Source organism: Hemicordylus capensis, chromosome 8 (genome assembly GCF_027244095.1).
Source record: "Hemicordylus capensis ecotype Gifberg chromosome 8, rHemCap1.1.pri, whole genome shotgun sequence".
Lineage (NCBI taxonomy): Eukaryota > Metazoa > Chordata > Lepidosauria > Squamata > Cordylidae > Hemicordylus > Hemicordylus capensis.
Window position 1 is genome coordinate 17,371,262 of NC_069664.1, and position 24,060 is coordinate 17,395,321.

General features: G+C 46.6%; 1 protein-coding gene across 6 annotated transcripts in view; it reads left to right on the top strand.

Annotated features, from left to right (window-relative positions):
• Positions 1-24,060, top strand: part of ZMIZ2 (zinc finger MIZ-type containing 2) — a 119,572-nt gene that overhangs the window by 24,282 nt on the left and 71,230 nt on the right. For 2 of the 6 annotated variants that reach the window (XM_053269172.1, XM_053269173.1), the window contains exon 2: positions 18,974-19,146. The exons of the other annotated variants lie outside the window; for them this stretch is intronic. The gene's annotated coding sequence lies outside the window, so the exon portion shown is untranslated. The remainder of the gene's footprint in view (positions 1-18,973; positions 19,147-24,060) is intronic. 6 annotated transcript variants of the gene reach the window in all.

Below are 24,060 nucleotides of genomic sequence, written 5' to 3' on the forward strand. Positions count from 1 at the left end.
TGGAGAGGGCTCTGATCTGTAAGCACATGCAGTTCACACATTGCATTCAGTGTGTGTATAGTGGGGATGTACATTGGAACATGATTCGGCATCTGAATCGTAGCACAATCCCTTTAAAATGGAGGGCTTCCAAAGCCCCTTTAACACGGAGGAGAACAGGCCCATGCCTCCTCCTCCTCTGCTTACCGCCATTGCTTTACTCATGGCGCTTCCCTCTGCTCTCGGCGTGTGCCAGCACCCCTCCCCCCCAGCTGCCCCTGCGTGGCACCAGCACGCACATGGCCTCCACGCATGTGTGGAGGCCATGTGCATGGTCAGCAACCATGCTGGCCAAAAAATAGCTATATAAAAGCGTGGTGGGGGTGGGAGTAGAAAGGTATGTTTGTGGAGATGAGATAAATGGGAGCCCTATTGATCTAGCATCAGCAGTGAGCAGCTGCTTATGAGCCTGCAGGAATGCATGTCCACATCTCCCACTTCAGTATTGGCGGAGCAATTACTGAGGGGCATCGGGAAGAAGGGAACTCGGTCTGGTTAGTGTCGAAGAGTGTTGAAGTTCCCAGTTGCAGTGCCTTCCGACCTTAAGATGTAGGGCAGTAGCTAGTAGTATGTTGTACATGCCTGGATAGGGAAGGAAGGTGTGTGTGTATAATATATGTGTACGAGAGAGACAGACAGTCGGACTCTAGCTCAGTTCAGTATGTTGCACGTGCGTACAGTCTATACACATGTACATGTGTTTGTGTGAATAACTGTACCTTCATTTTAAAAGTAAACCTGCACACAAGCCCCCTCAGATGCAAGGTTCTGTAGGAAGAGTATTACTGTACGTGTGTTGAACATAAGGTTTCAATAACTATGCATGCATACACTGTACACAGAAGCCCTCTTCGGACCTTGTGAAAAGTGAGGAGCCTGTACATGAGTTCAGCATCTCCAAGAGTGTGCTCTGATGTCCTGCTCTGCTGCTGAGCTCAGAGGCCCCATCTCTCTCCTGTCCACAGTTGCAGTATTTGTCTCCAGAGACAGATGCTGTGCTGGTGTTCAGATGCTTCCTATGATGCAGAATACTGGGGCGCCCCAGAATTCCAGTCACAGGAGGAAGCTGCCCATGGCTACAGAGTTATCGTTGGAGACAAACGCAGCAACTGTGGCCAGTGGCAAGGTGGGGCTTTTGAGTGCTTTCTTGCGGATTCTGTACTGCCATAAAGTCTCCTCACTACTGATAACATCTGAAAAAGGCTATAATGTATGTGCATTAAACATTATGAGTTAATAGGGTTTTTGCCTCCTTTTGATCAAGGAAACTAAAGCGCCACTGTTTGTAAGCATCCATTTTCCAACCCTGCAAATGCCACTGTTTGTTCTGTGGGGATATTCAGTCAGCGCTTTTGTTACCTATTTTGTCTAAATTCCCAGGTAGGCCATCAGCCTCTGTCCATCTCTCCCCCCCCCCCCCACCCCCGTAAAATGTTTCTGTCATGATGGCAAAATTTTGTTACATCGCAAGCTGTGTAAAGAAGCAATTGGTAAAATCATGAGTGTCGATTGTATTACCCATAGTTATATTCTGAATTGTGTTCTGTAAGAAAGTGCAGGTAGAATCACAATTGTTGTAGGTTATTACTCATTGTGTTTCTGTCTGGTCGATGACAGTAATAAAGATTCCATTCCACTGCCTTGGAAAGAGCAGACAATTCTTCCCTCAGTTGCCCTGTCTTTGCTTTCCCTTCTCTGTTGCCCTCACTTCTCCAAAAGCACCCTCTTGTCAATACTCTCTTCAAAGTCAGGGTTTTTCTCTCTTCCCCTCTGTTGCCATCAAAGGATGTTCTTGGTGTGCCGATGATGCATAACTACTCTGTACTGCAGGCGTACACTCAAGATCACTTAACCCCAATTAACTTGCTCCTAAGGTTTGTGAATCCCTCTTTATTTTGTTCATACAATCAGGCCCGTTTCATACGATTGTTCTGGTGGCACGGTTGCTGCCAAGAAAGCAAACCGTGGGGCACTGTTTCCTGTGATTCGTTGTTTGTGTAAAGGGGCAGCTATGCAGTTGCAATATTGATTTTATTATGATCATTTTAACCACAGCAACTGATCCCTCCTAAAAAAAGAGAGGATTAGCTGGTGTGGTTAAAATCAGCACAACCGTTCCTCAACTGCACAGCCACTGCTTTGTGCAAGAAGCACTGGCGTGGTCATGCTTCCAGAGTCATGATGAAAAGCACTTAACTGAAGGTTAAACCCTGGGTGGTTAGTTATCATGCTTCCAGTGGTAAAGGTAAAGTGTGTCGACTCCTGGCAACCACAGAGCCCTGTGGTTGTCTTTGTTCTACCATACTTCTCTCTGTCAAGAAGAGGGGAGGTCTGTACAGCTAGGGTCTCTCCTTTGCCCTCTGCAGGATTTTAATCAAGATGCTTTATCGTATGTTACACACTTTATTTGTGGTATCTGGTTAGGGATGGCCTACAAAATGCACACACCTCTTAGCAAATATGAAGTGGGAACATGTGTCTTCTCTTCCCCCCCCCCCCCCGCTTCATTAAATCTTGATCCAACCCTCCCTGCAAGGAGCTCAGGGCAGAATATGCTTCATCCACCCAACAACCCTGTGAGGTTGAGGGGATTAGGGTGAGAGCACAGGACTGTCACACAGAGAGCTTTATGGCAAAGAGGGGATTTGAATCTAGGTCTCCCCCAGGTCTGACACTCTTAAGCATAACACGGCACTGAAAGATACAGTCGGCAGCATCTAGACTAAGTTGACAAGTTTCAACGCTGTTGAAATCTATGAGAAAGGTTAAGTAATGACGATCTTAAGTCCATTCATTTCAATGGGACTTAATCACAACTAACTTAGTCTAAATGTTGCCCACGACTGCCTTTCAGTGCTGTGTAGTGGTTGGAGTGTCAGACTGGGGGAGATCTGGATTCAAATCATCTCTTAGACAGTGGTTGCTGTCAGATGAACCTACCTCACAGGTTTGTTGGGAGGATAAAATGCTTGCTGCCCTGCTCTCCTTGGAGGAAAGGCGAGATCAAGATGTAATGACATGAAGAATACAAATACAACGAATCTGCATCATTATTATTATTATTATTATTATTTTACATTTTATATCCCGCTCTTCCTCCAAGGAGCTCAGAGCGGTGTACTACATACTTAGGTTTCTCCTCACGACAACCCTGTGAAGTAGGTTAGGCTGAGAGAGAAGTGACTGGCCCAGAGTCAAGCAGCTAGTTTCATGGCTGAATGGGGATTTGAACTTGGGTCTCCCCGGTCCTAGTCCAGCACTCTAACCACTACACCACGCTGGCTCCCTGTGTACGTTGTGTACATATGCATATGTACAGGACAACCCAACCAGATACCACAAATAAAGTAAGAATTGGCTTTCAGGGTAGCTTTGGCTGTAATGACATTGCGGGACTGGAAGCAGTGTTCCCTCTAACAGGGATTCCCAGATGTTGTTGACCACAACTCCCAGAATCCCTAAGCAAAAGCCATTGCAGCTGGGGATTCTGGGAGTTGTTGTCAACAACATCTGGGAATCCCTGTTAGAAGGAACACTGAACAGAAGGGGCTGCATTTCCTCTTCCATTGCTTATTTGGAATATCCATATTCCCAATTCATTTGCCTCTGAATTACTCTGCCTTAACATGGAGTACATATGTTGGCAGTGGCATGTAAACACAACTTATTTCAAAACTACTCGTTGGGTGTCTTGTGAGCACTGGAATGCCCATTTGTGAGAAATGGCCTGTGGTTTGAGTAAAAGTACTAATTTAGAAAGCTGTGGTGAATGTTGTGATCCTGAGGCAATCTCTGCTTTTATTTGCATTTATCGGGCTTTGACCATTTCCCTCTGGATGTAGGAGCCAGCCCCAAAATGCAGAAGCCGGACAATGGACAGTGAACAAAACTACTGAACTTAGTGACAGATGCTGTGTAGGAGGAAGTTTGGTTTAATAAATAATAATATAAATTGTTTTTCATTTATCATTTTTAAGGAGGTTTTTTTTAAATCTGTTTGTAGTTATGTGAACCAACTGGAGCCATCTGAGTTAGGTGTTACAAGAATTGAATAAATAAATAAATAAATAAATAAATCAAGTCAAAATAATCGACATAGCAATACCAGGGGATAGCAGAAAAGAAGAAAAAGAAATAGAAAAAATCACCAAATACAAAGATCTACAAATTGAAATGGAAAGGCTGTGGCAGAAAAAGACCAAAATAATCCCAGTGGTAATTGGCGCCCTGGGTGCAGTTCCAAAAGACCTTGAAGAGCACCTCAACACCATAGGGGCCACAGAAATCACCATCAGCCAATTACAAAAAGCAGCTTTACTGGGATCAGCCTATATTTTGCGACAATATCTATAACAACTGACAATAAAATTCCGCCATCCCAGGTCCTTGGGAAGGACTTGATGTCTGGATAAAACAAACCAGTCAATAACACCTGTCTGACTGTGTAAACAAGAAATAATATTTGAGCTTCTTTTTACCCTGTTTATAAGCAACATACTTGGAACAGAAACAAGGGCTGCCTGGGACAAATAAATATTTTTATTGAATAACTCTTGACTCTGAATATCCTAGTGCAGACACCATGGTTAAATTCCTAGGCTTCCTGACACCTGGGATTTGTCAAGCCCTGGCATGTACACACGTGCACATGCGCACGCACACATGTTTGTGTGTTTATATATAATATAAACAAACACATATTGTGCAAGGTGTCTGTTACCTGCTCTTGGAATTGAGCAGCAGATATTCCCTTGGTGTTGAGACGTTTCTCTCAAAGCAAGCCCGATTGGTTCTGCCCTTGCTTGTGGGAATGCCCCAAGGCAGGGGATTCCCAGGCTGAGCAAATATTGCCTCATTAAATCATATTTTCACCACCCCCCACCCACCATCTCCTTCCTTGCTGGGGAACTGGGCTGTCCCGTGTTCCTGTACAGGGTAGGACATTGCCAGAGTTGTGAGGAACTTCTAAACCTCCCATGAATGTGTCATCGTTTAATACAAATTAAATGCCCTTTCACCACAAGCATTGAAATGCCTGTCAAGCTCTGTGTGCCTCAGATTATGCTCAAGTGGGGGGTTAGTAATACTTTTTTGGGGGGGGTAGACTTGTGTGCAAGGCTGGTTGAAGCAGCCTAGCGCATTGGCTGGCAAGTGGTCAAACGGTAGATTCCACACACACACACACACACACTTTCAGTGCATGCTTCTGGGGAAAGTGGAGGATTCCAGTCTGCAGTATTAATCACTTATCTATTGCATGGCAGGAAAAATTGCTTTACAGTGTCAAATCTGCAGATGTGATTATGACTATGTGGAGGAACTGGGGCGGAATACTAAAGTAAAGTGGTGCTGTCGAGTCGGTGTCGACTCTTGGCGCCCACAGAGCCCTGTGGTTGTCTTTGGTAGAATCCAGGAGGGGTTTGCCATTGCCTCCTCCCGCGCAGTATGAGATGATGCCTTTCAGCATCTTCCTATATCGCTCTTGCTCCCTAGGCAAGTTCCTTCCCCGCTGTGCCATTAGGTGGCTGGCAGAATGCTAGTTACTCTTAATTAACAAATTGCTGTTGCAGTTGTTGAAGGAAGGCTGTCCTCTCTTTGTGGCAGGGGAGGGGGGAGGCTTCTCCCCCCCCCACCCCCAGTTGAGGAATAGGGTCTGTTTTTTGGAGAGTGGGGATTAACTCCTCATTGCTTGTTCAGTGGTGTTGGCTGGGCTGCCTGTGTGCTTTTTAGCTCATTAACTCTCCCATCTCCGGTCAAAAACGACACAATGGCTTGAAACCAAAGAGTAAAATGGGGAAGGGGAGAGGAGAAATGGCAGAGGCGGCGGCTCTGGCAGCGGTGTGGGGGAGGAAGGGGGCTGGAGAAGAAGCTGGGGTTGTCGGATGAGTGGAGAGATCAGAGGCTTGGCGGAGGAGAGGCTGGGCTGGGAGCAGTCATGGAAGAGCATTATCTGATCAGCTGTGGCCTGGGAGGCTTTTGAAAATCTGGGTCAGAGTCGCTCTGGATTCCTTGTGCTGGGGGATGGGTTGTGTGCGTACACTGAGCTGCCTCCCAGCTGAACGAATCAGGCTCTGCACTGGCCTGGGTATCCTAGCTGCTGCTGCTGCTGCTGCTGCTGGCTCTTTACCTCTCCGCCCCCAAAAGAGACATGGAAGTTGTGGTTAGGAATATCTCAGGTAGCACTTTCCAACAGTGCCACGATGCCTTTCTCCAAGTGGTTTGCCGAGCAGAATGAATGAAAGGACAGTCCCCTGCCTGTCCCGAAAGGGCTTGCAGTCTAAAAAGAAAGAACAAGGTCAAAACCTGCCACTGGCGTGGCTGTCGGGGCTGAGCTTGCAGCGCTCTTGTCTAAATGGTTCCAACTCCCAGGGCTGCATTTCCAGGCTGCTCCTCCTGGGAGACTCCGGTTCCTGCTCCTCCTCAGCTCGCCAGTTCTTGTTCTGGCTTCATACCACCCATGACTTTGTTTCCCTGTTCCGTGGAAGCTGGTTGTGTGTGGCCAAAAGATGCTGCAGGGTATCTGCTCTCTGTTCGAGGTTGCTGAAAGGGGTTATGAAGAAGGAGCGGGCTTCTCTGGTGGATAGGGGAGCTGCCACTCGGCTTCCTACTCACTCGCACAGAGATGTGTTAGATGGTAGCAGAAGGGCATCCTTTGGGGGCCCTGGGAATTCTTATGGGACTCAGATCATAGGAACAGAAGAAGCTGCCTCCCACTGACCCTTGGTCCATCTAGCTCAGTACGCAGACTGGTAGCGGCTTCTCCGAGGTTGCAGGCAGGAGTCTCTATCAGCCTGTCTTTCTTGGAGATGTTGCCAGGGAGGGAACTTAGAACCTTCTGCATGCAAGCAGGCAGGTGCTCTTGCACTAAGCTATGGCCCCACCCCCTCTGGAGGAATATCTTCCAGCGCTCACATGTAGTCTCCCATTCAAATGCAAACCAGGGTGGACCCTGCTTAGCAAAGGGGGCAATTCATGCTTGCTACAAGACCAGCTCTTATCCCAAGAGCCGCACCTGCCTGCCTGCCTGCTCAGAGGGCCAGCCTTATATTAGCCTGCAACTGGATCCTGTGCATTCCTTGTATTGTGCTGCTGCCTGCAATAGAGCAAGTAGCCAGCACAGGTTGGAGTTTCCGTTGTTTGCTGAGCATCCTTGGTCCGAGTTGCCATTATTTTGTTTTCAGTGCAGGATGATGGCCTGTACCTTGGCTTGGCTTTTGAAATATGCTAAATACTTGTCTGCAAAGATACAAAGTGTATAAGGGGGAAGAAGGAATTGGTTTAGCTTTCTAGAGCCACATTGTCTAGAGCCAAAATTCTGTGTTTAGCATTTCTGTTGGGTTTTGTGAGGCTTTATTTAGAATCCTGTTTCATGGCATTGAAAGTTGCAGAGAGGTTCAGCAGAACTCACAAGGATGGGCACACACACACACCCTTGTCCAGGTCTCAACCTCAGTCAAGTGACCAAGGCATAACCAAGTCTGAAGCTGGACTGACAAGGTTCTAGTCCTGCTTCCGTGTGATGTCTGAACCGGGCCTATAGATTTCCTGCTTTTAGAATGAATAAAAAATTCATGCAAAGATAATTAATAATATTGCTTGAAACAAACTTTTGGGGAAGATCTCAATGGGGACCTAATTTAAAAGTGTAGCAACTTAAACTAAAGATGCGATTGCATGGCGCACCCTTCTTTTAGAAATTTTTCATTGAATTTAAAAGTGGGAAATAAAAAGCATCCCTCTGCCACGATGACAATATTAAATACTCTGAGTGGGAGAGCTCGAATGATCACCAAACAAAAGCGTAAAGGATCTGAACGAGAGAATCCAAGAAGCAAACTTAACAGATCCAATGATGTAACACAAAGCTTGGATTATACCATCTGGCTTCTCCCCATGCCATCTGAGGTTTCAGATTTCCTTAGCTCCACCTGGACACAGTTGAGTCTGTTTTGGCCTAAGATCCCATTTTGATTTTGAAAATATAGTATTCGGTTAGCATTAGAGAGTCCACTGCCGCCAAATGACATTGGTGGCTAAATGCAGGGGAAGCCCACAGAATGCCTTGCATCTAAGCAAAATTTGCAGTTGGAATTTGCTCACGGATTCCTGTAATAGGACATACCACTTATCCAAGGGAGATCTTGTGAGATCTTTGCACCAGTAAGTGCTCGATGTGTAGCTATCGCTACGTCACCCCTGCTAAGAGAGCAAAGAGACACCTTTTGAAGTGGTGACTTCCTTTATATTTAGCAGAGGGAGAGCAATTGTTCCTATTCAGCCCAGCATAGATTCTCCAACGGCCGTTGCTGGCTTACTCAGAAGTAAACTTTGTTGTGTGTGTTAAATTTTTTCCCTATCTTTGCTATATAAACTGCTTTTGGTTGAAAAGCAGTGTATATATATATTTAATCATAATCAGTCTCCCAGCTAGACCAACAGAACCATTTTATGATAAATATCCCATGCATGAAAAGATGGGTTGCAGTTCAGGAAATAACAACAAGTTGTGGTTGTTATGGAAATAACAAGTTAGCAGTTCCCCTGCTAAGTGAGCAAAGAGGCACATTTTTAAAGTGGTGATTCTTCTTATTTAGCAGGGGGAGAGAAACTGGCCCTATCCATCCCCGGCACAGCATCTCTCCAATGGTCGTTGCTGATGTTTCTTTTTTAGATTGTGAGCCCTTTGGGGACAGGGAGCCATCTTTATTTATATATTTTTATTTCTCTTTGTAAACCACTTTGGGAACTTCTGTTGAGAAGCGGTATATAATGCCTCTGGGTACCAGTTGCAGGGGAGTAAGAGCAGGAGAGAGGCTATGCCCTCCACTCCTGCCTGTGGCTTCCAGAGGCATCTGGTGGGCCACCGTGCGAAACAGGATGCTGGACTAGATGGGCCTTGTTCCTGATCCAGCAGGGCTGTTCTTACATTCTAAAGAACCACTGCCAGAGGCTGATAGACATAGCTGTTCCCCACCCCAGGATCCAGTCCCTCATTCCTGGAGCAGCATGAAATGAAGGCTCCCATGGGAGACCTATAACCACACTCCTGTAACATGAGGAGGTCTTGGATCTGACAGATCAAGGTGCAAATCCTGCCTCTGCTGTGAACTCTCTATGTAGCCTTGGACAAGTATTTCTGACTTAGCGAGCGTACAATCTGGAACATCGACAGAAAAGCAAACTAGTAGGGTTGTAGGGGAGCAAACCAAATAAAGCTGTTTGCAAACTGAAAGAACTTTCTGGACAGAAGTGGTGATCAGTGTTCCCTCTAACAGGGATTCCCAGGCAGATGTTGTTGACTACAACTCCCAGAATCCCTAGCTGCAGTGGCTTTTGTTTGGGGATTAGGGGAGTTGTAGTCAACAACATCTAACAGGGAATCCCTGTTAAGAGGCAACACTGGTGGAGATGCATTCCCCATACCCTTTCACATGCTGGCCTCGAGGATGGAGAGCACCCACCCTTTCCTCCTCCTGCGTGATTCTTCATTCACACTTTCCCAATGGCATGAGCCTTTTCCTGCACCTCTTCTGGCTTTGTCAATCTTCTCCTGAATCTCTCTGTTCCAAAACCCTGTTGTGGCGAGCCCCAAGCAGAGAAACAACAGAAGCCTTTCTCTCATTAGCCCCTGGTGGCGCAGTGGTAAAACTGCCGCCCTGTAACCAGAAGGTTACAAGTTCGATCCTGACCAAGGGGCTCAAGGTTGACTCAGCCTTCCATCCTTCCGAGGTCGGTAAAATGAGTACCCAGAATGTTGGGGGCAATATGCTAAATCATTGTAAACCGCTTAGAGAGCTCCGGCTATAAAGCGGTATATAAATGTAAGTGCTATTGCTATTGCTATTTTCCATGAGCTTTGATTGCAAAGGAAAGGCAGGGTGAGCTAGTGGGACTTAGGAAGCTGCCTAAGGAAGTCCGGCCATTGGTCCATCTCGCTTGGTATGATCTGCACTAGTCTGCTGGGAGTGACAGTCCAACAACAGCAGGAGGGCTGAACGTGTGCAGCGTTGGTCTGTATCGACTGGCAGCAGCTTTCCAAGGTCTTTCCTAGTCCTGCCTGGTGATGCATGATTGAACCCAGGACCTTCTGCATGCAGAGCCACACCGCTGAGCTACAGTGCCACCCCCGCTTTTGGGGGGTGGGGGGTTTTCTTTGGAAGCATCCTGAGTGACTTCCTGGGTTATGTGGAGAGATGATGCAAGAGCAGTTAAGCCCTTTAATTCTTTGTTCCTTCACCAGACTTCTCTGCCCTTCAACTGTCATTCTCCCTCAACTGTTCTAAGTCGCGCTGTGCTACCTTTTTAGGTCTCTTTCTAACTCTTTCCCACACTGTTTTTCCAGGCCGAGAACCTTAAGAGGTGTGTTGGAAAGTGGCTAAGAGATGTGTATTTGTGAATAATCCTGTGCATGTCCTGTCCAGTTTCTTGGAGGTGTTCCAAATGCACCTCCCTGCACTCTAAACTCCTCTTCAGATGCCCTTCCCCAGAGGCTGAAGGGTGTCCTTTCCGTCAGAGGTGTGGCAAGTGGCTAGTTGAAACAAGGCCTTCTCAACTGGGGCACCGAAATTAAGGAAGTGCTGCCTAAGGGAGTTTTCCTGAGTGCTTCTCCAGGGGCTTTTAGATGTCTGGGAAAGGCTGTTTTGTCTGAGAAGACTTTTGAGACCCTCTGACTGTGCTGTGGTATAATTGGTCTCTTGTGATGCTTCATGGAACTGTTTGTCCGTCTTGCAAATCTTTTTCTGCTGTGCCTTATTTTGTGCGCATGTGTGTGCATGCGCACTCTCCCCCTCCCTCTCTGATTTTAAAGCCAGCTTGGGGGTTAATTCAATCAAAAGATGGACTATGGATACCTCTGAGTTAAAACACACATGCATGAGGAAATGAACAACTGAATAGCTGTATACCACTCTTGACTGCTGTCCCAAAATGCATGCAAAGAATGTATGTCAGGAAAAGCAACATGAGATGAATTTCATCAAGCCTGGGCTCCCGCCCCGACCCCACCCAATAGGAGCTATTTGGATTCGAGGCCACCAAGGACACCAGTGAGAGAATCTGGTTTCTCGTCAGATTCTCCATCTCTGCAGAGTCCCTGTGCATTTCCTGCTGATCTTGCAGGCACAGCTTGTGCATGCAAACTTACTGGCAGTTTTGAGGTGGTTGGGAAGCCAGAGCTGGTGACTGGAGAATCTCTGTAGTACAGATCCTGGAACTATTTCATTTAGAAATTGCTTGGGCAGCAAACAAAAACAGCAAGTCTCCCTTCCTTTGTTCCAATATGGCTGGGAGGAAAAGGGCAACCATTTCTAGAATGATAAGTTGGTAAAAAGCTTGCGAATGCACGATGCTTTCGTCTTTTGCTTTCACATCCAGCGTTGCTCAGGACATGTTTCCAAAAACACCTAATTGCGGGTTAACTACTGCGACCTCTTTAGTATTTGCGGGATGGTCAGAGTGGGGAAAGCTCTGATGTGCTCTTCCCGGCTTCCTTTGTGGGTGGATATCCTGACTTGCAAGAGTGGCTCTGAGGGCCAGCTTGGAGCACTTCAAGTGGCAACTGCGCCCCTGCACAAACATATGGATCCCTTCCGAATACAGAGCCCCTGGCTGGTGGGAAGGGGGCGTAGCTCCGAGAGGAGCACATGGTTTGCATGCTGAAGGTCCCAGGTTCAGGCCTTGGCAGCTTCTCGGCCTTTGGGCTCAGATCAAGTGTGTGTGTAGTAGGCCTGGGCAGCATCTCCAGAAGGTCCTGGGCAAGATCTTTCCCTGTCTAAAGCCCCTGAGAGTCAGTGCCAGACAGTGTAAACCAGGGCTGCATGATTCCAGCCCGCCAGCTGTTGGACTACAACTCCCCTCATCCCTATTGACCACTGAGGATGATGGAAATTGTAGTCCAACTGCTGGAGGGCTGGAGTTGTGCAGCCCTGTTGTGTAGCCAGCACTGGCCCAGATGGGCCAATAGTCTGACTCAGTATAAGGTGGCTTCTTACGTCCATATGTACAGATTTAATGGAGCAGAGACACATAAATCAGGCAGTATATAAATAGGATAGAAAGATAGGTACTTTTTCACTGTCCCCACCTGCAAAGAGGCATGACCCAATTCCAGAGAGGGCAGGGGAGACTTATCTGTGAAGACAATACTGGGTGTGATGGACCTATGGTCTGACTAGGTATATGGCAGCTTCCTATGTTCCTAAATCACAAAGAAAGGGATTAGGATATTTGTGTACACTCGTTCTTCCCTTGCTAGCAACATGCCCAACTCCCACTTTTCAGTGTTTGTATGTACACACACACACACACACACACACACACACACACACACATATCATAGGTAACCTTATTGGTTCAATAGGAAAAGAACTGAGGCTGAGAAATTCCATTACTAGGACCAAGGACAACATCAGACATGGAGAAAATGGGCCAAAGTCTGCAGTTCTTAACAGTCTTACAATGAGATGGAGAGCAGGAAGTTCTATGCATTCTTAAGTTGCTACCTGCTAGGTGCCAGACAGATTTCAGTGGCTGGGGAATGGGAGTTGTAGTTCAAAAACAGCTGGAGCACCAAGGTTGCCTATCACTGATGTGCAAAGAAACAAAAATGGCTTCTCTCCCCCACCCCCCGCTTTTTTCTTTTTTTGAAAATACCAAATCCAGCAGTGAACTCCTGCTCTGCCTGTAAATCCTGGTCTGTTCTAACCACTGTCTGTTTCCAAGCCAGGATCTCCACTCGGGGTATGCCCACAACCTGTGGCTCAAATAGATTGTGATTTGCCAAGTGCAGACATAACAAATCACAATTTGCTTCAAACAAGGAACTGAAGCAACAAATTTCCGTTCCTTGGTTGCAAAGGGGAGGGAGGAGTGTACAAGCCCAAGGCTCATACTAGTAAGCCATGGCTTAAAGGGGTTCTCAAACTGTGGCTTAAGCCAGCGACGTTGTTGGACTACAATTCCCATCTTCCCCAGCCACAATGGCTAGTGGCTAGAGTGCCGGACTAGGACCGGGGAGACCCGAGTTCAAATCCCCATTCAGCCATGAAACTTGCTGGGTGACTCTGGGCCAGTCACTTCTTTCTCAGCCTAACCTACTTCACAGGGTTGTTGTGAAAGAGAAACTAAAGTATGTAGTACACTGCTCTGGGCTCCTTGGAGGAGGAGTGGGGTATAAATGTAAAAATAAATAAATAAATATAATATAATATAATAATAATAATAATAATGGCCACCATCTTCAGCCACAAGGGCCTTGACCATTGTGGCTGGAGAAAATGAGTTGTGATCCCATAATATCTGGGGACCCAAGCAGCAGTGTTCGCCCTAATTTTTTTCCATCTGCGTGCAGAATGAGTTTTGTTATGAACGGCCATTTCAAGGCAGTGTGTGTGCACATGTGCATTCAGAACGGGGCCTTCCTGATTCAACCTGAGCGGGATCTAAAATTAACTGAGCGGACATTAAAAAAACAAACTTGTGGGCACATGCACATGCGCATGCCTTAGAGGGAACAATGGACCCAAGTTTGAGAACCCCTGGCATAATCCTCTGAATCTGTCCAGCAAATCGTCTTAAGGTTTTAAGCCGTCTCCTTTCCAGCACTGTTAGCTTCCAAGTTTGGGTAGCAAAGGGCAAAAAGCATTTCATTGACTGTGAGTAGTGGAGTGCGCTCTCTGAGGCCTGGCACCAAGTAGGTGAGGATTCTCTCTGGTCATGTGGCAGAAATGGAGAGAACAGCTTGTGGAGTCTATACCAAAAAGATGGTGTAACTTCTCTATAGAACACCGAAAGCTAGCAAATCAGGGGGTGAATGGTTGTAACATAGTCTTCCCCCTGATATGTTGGCTATCTGCATTTAGGGAATTGCTTGCACAGAGTGTCATTCCATTATTTGAGGTTCCTCCACCACCAGTAATCTGAAGTGAATCTGAATACAGCCCACAGGTTGGATCCTCAGTCAGAATTCGGCCTTAGCCTGGGAAGACCTGGATTGAAATTCATTGGTTGACTTTGGTATCTAGGAACATAGGGAGCTGCCATTTACAGAGTCAGACCATTGGTTCTTCTAGTTCAGTATTTTCCACACAGACTGGCAGTGGCTTCTCCAAGGTTACAAGCAGGAGCCTATCTCAGCCCTATCTGCCAGGGAGGGAACTGGGAACCTTCTGCATGCAAATGCTCTTCCTAGAGCGCGGTCCTGTCCCCTGAGGACACTATGTTACAGTGCTCACACGTTGTCTCCCATCCAAATGTAAACCAGGGCAGACCCTACTTAGCAAATGGGACAATTGATGCTTGCTACCACAAGACCAGCTCTTCTCCCCAGACCAACTCACCTCCCCAACTCTTCTCCGTCCTAGGGTGGTTGTGAGGGTAAAATAGAATAAATAGGATAAAAGGTAGCAAATGAGTGTGATAAACAGAACGTGAGTTGGATATGCCAAGGTGTGTCCTAAGACTTATAGGTCAAAACGTAAGAGTGATTTGCACAAAGCATACTCCATTCAGCAACCATATTTATGTAAAGGGATGCAAATCCTGAGTGATCCTGTACAATTTAGCTGTAGCTCTGAAACTCCTGGTGTGCTTGTTTCTGACATGTCCTTCAAACTTTCTGGTTGGGTTTGACCACCCACGGTTTTAGAGTGGGGAGTCCTTGAGGCCTCCTGCCGGTTCGGTTCGGTTTCCTGCCTTGGAGTTAATGTATTATTCATTTATCTGAAATATGCAAGTCACTGCACGCTTGTAGTGAAGGTGGAAAGTCCCTTTTCTCACAGCCCCGCCCTCAGAGGTGAGGTGGGGATACCACTGCAGGGGGGGGGAGTTGAGGGAAGAAGGTGGCATTGCTCATTTCTGACATTCCTGATGCTGATTAGCTGCAACCCACTTCTGTGTCATCTTTCTTCCCCCGTGCAAGGGTGATGCTGCTCCCAGAGCGATGCTGTGTGTGACTACTCACTGCATTCACCATCATGGCTGGCTATAAAAAGCCTCCCCGCCACTCGCTTCATGCAGAATCGCTTAGTCTTCGTATTGAAAGGGTGGGTGGTAGGCATATGCCACCCAGAGAAAATAAATGCCAACGTGTAGGTGTCTGTGGAAAAACACGAAAAATGATGCTTTTGTTGTTCGAGAGGTGGCAGGGTTCAGGCTTGCCTGAAAAGCCGTTGCTGTTGCTTAGTGGTGGTTGAAAGCACTTTGTACATGCTCAGAGGCTTTGGCCAACTGCATACAACTTTACCAATGCGTCTGCAACTGCTTGGTAAGCTGGCTGACTGTATTGTCCTGCCAAGTGGCGGTGGTGGTCCTGCTGCTGCTCCCCAGATGTTCCCACCTCTCTCCCATTCCTTTAAAATGGCACCTTTCCCTGAAGCCTTTGACACAGTCCCTCACTCGCCATCCCCTTCTGAAACGAAGCCAAAGTACCCGTAAGTGAACTGAGCACACATACTTCCCCTGCTTTGTCTTCTATTCCATTTCCCTTTCCTCCCTCAGTTGCCTCCCCTGTGTTGAATTTTGGATTGTAAATCCCTCGGGGCAGGGACTCTTCATCTGGTGGTTACTCTCTCAATGCCATCTGCCTGGATAGCATGCCATAATGAAGTTCAATTCCCAACATCCCTTACCACTGGCCGTTGTGCCTGGGGATGATGGGAATTGTAGTTGTGGGGGAACAGCTGGAGAGTCGAAGTTGGGCAGCCCTGGTGTAGATAATACTAAGGCAGATGGACCAATGTGCTGACTCTCTCTCGATAAGGCAATTTATTATCTATACATAAGTGGTGTGGAGGTCTCTATATTTCTGGTGAGGTGCGGAAATGTGATGACACAGTTTTCAGTGCCTGGCACAATGCCTGAAGTGACCACCTTGATAAACTGGCCCTCTCTCAGCGTGGTGTAGTGGTTAGAGTGCTGGACTAGGACCGGGGAGTCCTAATCCCCATTCAGCCATGAAACGAGCTGGGTGACTCTGGGCCAGTCACTTCTCTCTCAGCCTAACCTACTTCACTGGGTTGTTGTGAGGAGAAACTCAAGTGTGTAGTACACTGCTCTGGGCTCCTTGGAGGAAGAGCAGGATATAAATGTAATAATAATAATAATAACAACCTTATACATGTCCCAAGGCACATGGTTTAACCTTCAGGTAAGTAGGTCGTTGTAATATCAGAAAAACCCTTTTAAAACAAACTGGGACTAAACCCAGGCTAAAGCTGTGCTCTGAGTGAGTATAGCTGAAAGGAGAGAACATCTGGCACAGGATTTATTGTTGGAACTCGACTCTTGTGTTCCCTAGCCCTGTGTATGTATTCACACACACACACACACACACACACACACACACACACACACACACACACACCATTTGCCTGCTAATTTTACTGTGTGGGTTTCCATAGAAAATACTCTCAGTGAGTTTGCAAATCACTGGTTGGGTGTTTCCACACTACCTGGGAGAATTTTGCATCAAAAAGGGGAGTTCACAGTCAGTGCTGAAAGATCGAGCAATACTTCAGAGCGTGCTGTGGGAGCCTGCGTTACAGAGTGCATATAGTTCTGGGGTTGGAACAGTTGCAGAGAGAAATGAGTGCCAGTGAGGGTAATATTGGGGTAATTAAATATTGCGGTATATAAATATTGGGTTATATTGGGGTAATTAAAGAATAAGGACAAATGGAGAACCAGGTAGTTAAGGTGAACATTTGTCATAGGAATGGTTTGAAATGGAAGGGGGAAGTTTTTCCCCTAGTGGAACAAATTGTGTTCAGGAGTACAGTTGGCCTTTGTTATCCATGGTCTCGACACCCATGGTTTCGTGTATCCACTGTCAGGCAATGGAGATGTGAGCTCGTTATTCATGGATACAAAAGTAGTGAAAATCCTCTTATCTGTGGTTCCTGGGTGGCCAGAAATCACATAGGAACATAGGAAGCTGCCATATACTGAGTCAGACCATTGGTCTATTTAGCTCAGTATTGTCTTCACAGACGGGCAGTGGCTACTCCAAGATTGCAGGCAGGAACCTCTCTTAGCCCTATGTTGGAGATCCCAGGGAAGGAACTTGGAGCCTTCTGCTCTTCCCAGAGCAACTCCATCCCCTGAGGGGAATATCTTCCAGTGCTCACACTTCTAGTCTCCCATTCATATGCAACCAGGGCGGACCCTGCTTAGCTAAGGGGACAAGTCATGCTTGCTACCACAAGATCACTTCTCCTCTCTATTGATTACCTCAGAGGTCATTTCCATCCATCATTTTGCTGAACTTGAACCATTTTGTGGTTTTCTTCAGGGGGAAATATTTCCCCCGTGATTCTTTTTCTTGAAAATTGGCAGAATTAGGGTTTGAGGGGAGGATTGCTGGACACCTGGAGAACATGGCACGGTACATTATTCCACTTATTTCTGTCTCCTCCCTGCCCCCCCCCTGCTTTTTTTGACCCCGAGGAACCTAACCCCCCCATTCCCATCCACTCAAGGTCTCGTTATCCACGGTTGTAGGCAAGAACAGAACCCCTGTGGGCAACGAGGGTCACCTGTACATGTTATGTTCAACACTCCTATGAGTGTTCAGTGACGGATCTCTGCACAAGTACAGTTATTCACATGTTATCTTAAATGCAGGTACAGAAGTTCACTTATCTGTACTGTGCATTTGAGGGCCCTGTGCACAAGTTCACTTTTAGCATGAACCCATGTACAGTTTTTCACACACCAACGTGTATGAGTGTACAGATATCTGTGTATTTGTATAACATAGTGCCTGAATCAAGCTTGGGAGTGTTTCAAAAGTGTGCATTTGGTCGCAAGATGCTCAGCGAGGGTGTCCAAATGCACTTGTGGCTTTATTTCAAGGAAGGAAGGTGAGTTCTTGAGAAGCTCTTTCTCCAGCAAAAGTGTCCCCACTCTTCCTTGATGCACTGAGCCACCCAGGATGGGCACCTCCCCCTGAATCCTCCCCTCCCCATCTCTTCCATCAGAGCCTGTCCCTATACCTACCAGTTCGTGAAGCAAGTGTAGCTTGTTCTTGTTCCTAGTGCAGAGGTGTTCGTGTCACACCCAGAACTCTTTTGTTACTCATGCCAGTTCACCTTTGCTGTTGCCAGCTTTTGAGGAGATCAAGGATTTCCTGGCTCCATTAAGCCAGCTAGTTCCTGTTGGGACAGGTTGAAGCTTGCTCTGGGCAGGTGGGGGAGGAGGAGGAAAAGAGGCTAGTGTGGGTATAACCTGCCCTGTTGTACCTGGACACTCTGCCAAGGATTGTCACCTGGTAGACATCTTGAAATTATTCATTTGGTGTGCTTCACTGCTTTTTCTTTAGTTTGACATTTTGAGTGCACCCTTGCTTGGCAATCGATACTGGTGCAAAAGCATCCCTATTAATTGCTATAATGCTTTTGGAAGCAACAGAAGTGCAATACCTTTTATTAGGGCCAGCAAAAACATAGCAAAGTAGTGAGCAAGCTTCAGAGTTCATCAGAACTCCTCTTCAGGCTGGATGATGAGCGGGGGGGGGGATAAACAAGGTGGGGGGAGGAGAAGAAAGGGTGTTGGAGGACATGAAGAAAAAGCTCCAGGCTGCAGTTTGTAGGTGGACCGGAGGGAGTCCTCTGCAGACTTAATTAGGTTAAACTGTAAAGGTAAAGTGCGCCGTCGAGTCGGTGTCGACTCCTGGCCACCTGTGGTTTCCTTTTGGTAGAATACAGGAGGGGTTGACCATTGCCTCCTCCCGCACAGTCTGAAATGATGCCTTTCAGCATCTTCCTATATCGCTGATATAGTACAAGCGGGGATTTGAACTGGCAACCTTCTGCTTGTTAGTCAAGCATTTCCCCACTGTGCTATTAGGTGGCCAGACAACAAGCTGTACACGCTTAATTTCATTTATCAAGCGTCTTCTAGAATTCTAGCATTCAGCCCCAGTCGTTTTTGTTTTTAGGATCCTCCCTGGAGGGACAGCAACCTTTGGCAGCTCCTGAGCACATGACGGTTTGTTCGTTCTTATGTTGAGTTGCACCCAGCAAGGAGGACACACTTGAGCTCCCAGGCAGATCTCCATCCAGGTGTTGCTCTGCTCCAGAGCTGCAGCTACGTCAGACAGAAGGCCACCAGGTAGTCGTCTTAGTTCACAGGCAACCGCAGGAGAATGTTTTTGGCAAATTGCTTTTGCTCATGTCACCAGGGACATCACTGGTGTGTGCGTGTCATATTTCTCCTGGTTTCTCTGGACTCAGCCTTCGGAAAAACATGCCAATAGCAACCAAATGCCCAGTTCAGTGAATGTTATGAAGCTGCCAAGTCTGATCTACTGTTTTTTTTAGCAGCCAGTACTTGATATTCTCCCTCTGCTACACACACTTAAAAAAAAAAAAAATCCTGTAGAGCCAGCTTCTCTCTGCTCGAATGAAATGGATTCTGACTCATGCATAATGGACGAATTGCACAATAAGTGTTGGAACTGGAGCTGGTCAGGAACAGTTTCAGTTTATTGTCAAGGCTTGATTGGCATAACTAAATAAAAAATACAAATGTTATAATTAAATGTTTTGTATAAAGTAAAAGAAGCAGTAGCAATACAGAGCCAGACTAACATGGTGGTGTTAAAACAACCCATTCAGAATATTTGATGCTGTGTGTGTGATTGCTGCTTTTACAAATCAAATGTATAACCTCCCTAAAGGCCTGCCTGGAGGTGGTGATGGGTTGGATGAGGGACAACAAACTGAGACTGTATCCAGATAAGACAGAGGTACTTGTTGTGCAGGGTTGGGACTTGGGAGATGGTTTTGATTTGCTGGTTCTGGATGGGGTCACACTTCCTCAGAAGGAACAGGTACACAGTCTGGGGGTACTCCTGAATCCAAACCTCTTGCTGGTATCCCAGGTTGAGGCAGTGGCCAGAGGTGCTTTCTATCAGCTTCGGCTGATATGCCAGCTGCGTCCATTTCTTGAGATAAACGACCTCAGAACAGTGGTAACCTCCAGACTGGATCACTGCAATGTGCTCTATGTGGGCCTGCCTTTGTATGTAGTCCAGAAACTGCAGTTGGTCCAGAATGTGACAGCCAGTTTGGTCCCTGGAACATCTTGGAGAGACCATATTACTCCTATACTAAAAGAGCTACATTGGCTCCCAATAAGTTTCTGGGCAAAATACAAAGTGCTGGTTGCAATCTATAAAGCCCTAAACAGCTTAGGCCATGGGTATTTAAGAAAACTCATCATGGTCATCTTCACCATGAGCTCCATGGCCCATTGAGATCATCTGGAGACATTTGTCTGCAAATATCTGGCTGAAACGTACACAACATTATTCTGAATTGGTAAGCCAGTCAGGGAGGGCAGGATGTGCGGGGAGGGGGTGTACAGTATCTTCTAACATCAGTGCCTACCTACTCGGTCAGAAAAATAGCAGAACATTAGAAGGATCTCAGCTGTCCAGAAAGAGGGTAGCATTTGTGTATTTGCCTCAAGTGGCAGTAGGTGATCCATGTTGGCCAAAGGCAGCATACAGGTGCTAGCCCTAGGCTAAGGGGGACTGTGTTGGCCTGTAGGCCACTTGTTCTGTCCACCAATGTAAGGCCAGTAGCTTCAAGGATTCAAGTCCATGTGGGTTGCCTGGGAGGAAATGAAGTAATTCATGTGCATGTTGGGACCAGGGGTTCCCAGCCTTTAAAAACAAGTGTACCCCTTCTGTTGTAAACCTTCAGCTCAGGTTACCCACAGAGCTCCATGCCCCATGTTTGTGCACATTTCCCCACAGGAAATGTGGGGCAGGCCTTGCCTCATGTCACGCTGGGCTTTAGAGAAGGGGCAATGAGTCTCTCACTGCTTCTGCCTCTCACTAGAGATGACAAGTTGTTCTGGTCAGAATTCATCTGTCTACTTTCCTTTCATTATCCCTACAACTGGACTAAATTTGGTCCAAATCGGTTAGGCGGTTCAAAAGTTAGCTCACTGCACCTCAGTGTGCCCACCATCTTGAATCAGGGTGGATGAAGACATTACAAACTATGCCCTTGAACCATCCCTATGTGTCCCTACATCTAGGGATCCTCAACGTTGGGCCCCCAGATGTTAGTGGACTTCAACTCCCATAATCCCAGCCTCAGTGGCTTTTGGTTGGGGATTATGGGAGTTGAAGTCCAATAACATCTGGGGGCCCAATGTTGAGGATCCCTGCCTACATCTGTAGCAAATTGGGTTCAAATCGGTTAGGTGGTTTACAAGTTAGCCCAATTGTGCCTCAAATGTTTACGTGTCCACCATCTTGAATTGGGGTGGATGACAAACTATGCCGTTGAGGTTGTCCCTACAACTTTACCTGATTTGGCTCATATTGGTCCAGGCATTGCGAAGTTGATAGTTGGGGATAAACACTCATGGACCGACATGCACATGGAATGCCGGGTGATCTCATAAGCCTCCTGGAAAGTAGGCTAAAAAGGAGACTATTTCCACCTCTCCACTAAGTTCCCTGTTACATGCCAGAGGATTCAGGAGTTTGATGGAGACCGGACTGGTCCCTTGAGTCCAACACTGAGATTTCCTCTTACGGATCAGTGTTCTATGCAGTGCACGCATGGAGAACTCAGGCAGCAAAGAGGGAATCCTTTCAATGAGCAACGGCAACCACTCTTAGTGACCCAGCAGGCAGGATTTGTGGGCTCCCAAGTGTAGTGCTTTCCTATTCCATGCCTGTTATGATAAAATGCATGCTAGGTTATTCCTTGCGGTAACAGTCAGCAGGCTAATGAACCTGCAGACAATTGCCCTTGGGTCTCCTAGACGTGAGCAAACAGAGTTAATGTTTCCCAAGGATTTGCCATCTAGCTGTAGAATGCTGAGCATGTAAAGGCTACCTTTTCCATGGCCTTCCTCATTTGAAGGCTGAATTCATGAAGCCCTATTCAGACACTATGCTGTACAGATGGCTGTACACAGGTACATACATTTGTGTGGAATGAGTGTACCTGTGGTCACGTTTTAAAATGAACCTGGGTACAGGCTCCTCAAAGCCACCTAATGGCACAGCGGGGAAGCAACCTGCCTATAGAGCAGGAGGTTGTTGGTTTGAATCCCCACTGGTGTGTTTCCCAGAATATGGGGAACTCCTATATCAGGCAGCGGTGATATAGGAAAGTGCTGAAAGGCATCATCTCAGACTGCACAGGAAGGCAATGGTAGTAAACCACTCCTGTATTCTACCAAGAAAACCACAATTTATCTATCTATCAGATTTTTATACTGCCCTTCCAAAATGGCTCAGGGTGGTTTACAATTAAAACAAAACCATTAAAATCAGTTAACAATGGAAACAAAGATTATAAAACAATTAACAATTAAAACATCATCAAACAGTAATCAACAGACCACATGGCTCTGTGGTCACCAGGAGTCGACACCGGCTCGACGGCCCAACCAACAGGCTCCTCAGATGTATGCGACAGATAGGAAGTGCACTGCTGCACCTGTGTTCAACAGAATGTGTGAATATCTGTACCCGTGTATGGATCTGTACAAGTGTTGAACATCACGTATGAATACAGCTTGGGACGAGCATAGCCCCCTTCATACATTATACAAAAGGCGCTCTACACAAGGAAAGCGTCTAAATTGGGGCCGGAGGAAGTGCCACCTCGGCCCCAATCCATCATCACGGTCAGCACCCACTCACAGTTACAGAGGTGTTTGGCTGAAGAGGTGAATGCAGCATCCATGATGGCGGGCGCTTCTGTGATCAGAATGAGGGCTCAAGTGTGAATTTTAATGTATAGTAAGTAGAAAAGTGGAACCAAAATGCTCAGAGGAAAAGCTACTTTCTGTTGGTAAAAGATATATGAGATACTGGAAGGGGGAGAGGGTGGCTTTTCCATTGCTGACTAATTTTCTCAGTGTCATCCCTCGTGTGAACTTTCAGATGCAGAAGGACAATATGGGGGTGGTTGTCAGAAAACAGAGGAAGGCGTGGATCAGTTTAAATAATTAGGCCACAGGGAGCCACAGTCTTGTAGTTGGTAGCTCAGGGCATATTCCTCTGGCCGTCATCTATGAAGGACTCTCACTTGAATAATTATGCAGGAATGTGTGAGCAACAGTTGGCAATGGAGGATGTGGCTATTAATAATGTCAACGGCACTTCTTAACACCCAGAATTATTTGACAGTGTCTATATAGTTTGTTCTCTCAACAGACCTGCGAAGCGGGTCACTCCTGCTCCCTTTTTGTACGCAGAGACATTGACTAGACAAATATTTATATACCGCTTTTCAACAAAAATTCCCCAAAGCAGTTTACATAGAAACAAAGCTAAATAAATAAATAGGCTCTCTGTCCCCAAAGGGCAAACAATCTAAAAAGAAGCATAAAGACTTCAGCAACAGCCACTGGAGGGATGCTGTACTTTGGATGGATAGGGCCAGTTGCTCTCCCCCTGCTCAAGAAAGAGAATCACCACTCAAAAAGGTGCCTCTTTGCTCACTGAGACTAGGGTAGTGGCCCATGGGCACCAAGTGAAATCATAGTTCAAATCCCTCTAACAGGGATTCCCAGATGTTGTTGACTACAACTCCCAGAATCCCCAGCTGCAATGGCTTTTGCTTGGGGATTCTGGGAGTTGTTGTCAACAACATCTGAGAATCCCTGTGTTAGAGGGAACACTGCCCCCCTCCAAATCTAGTTCTAACAAAAGCTCTGTTTACACATTATCTTCAAAACATGTGTTATGATACACTTCCTAGCTATACTTCATATTTGAGGAGGTCTGTACACAGGTTCACTTTTTCAAAATGAATGCATACAAACATGCAATGCAATGCATACAAAAATGAATGCACACAAACATATACATGTGCGGCATAATGTCCCGATGAAGCTAGAAGTCTTGCCTGGAAGCTATTGGAGGTCAAGGCCTGAACAATCATGGGAATTAGAAATGGATCCACTCTGGCGTAGTCTGGCTGAGGACCACAATAGGAAATAGCATGTCACCTCCCAGAGTCTTTATACCAGGAGTAGGCAACTCTG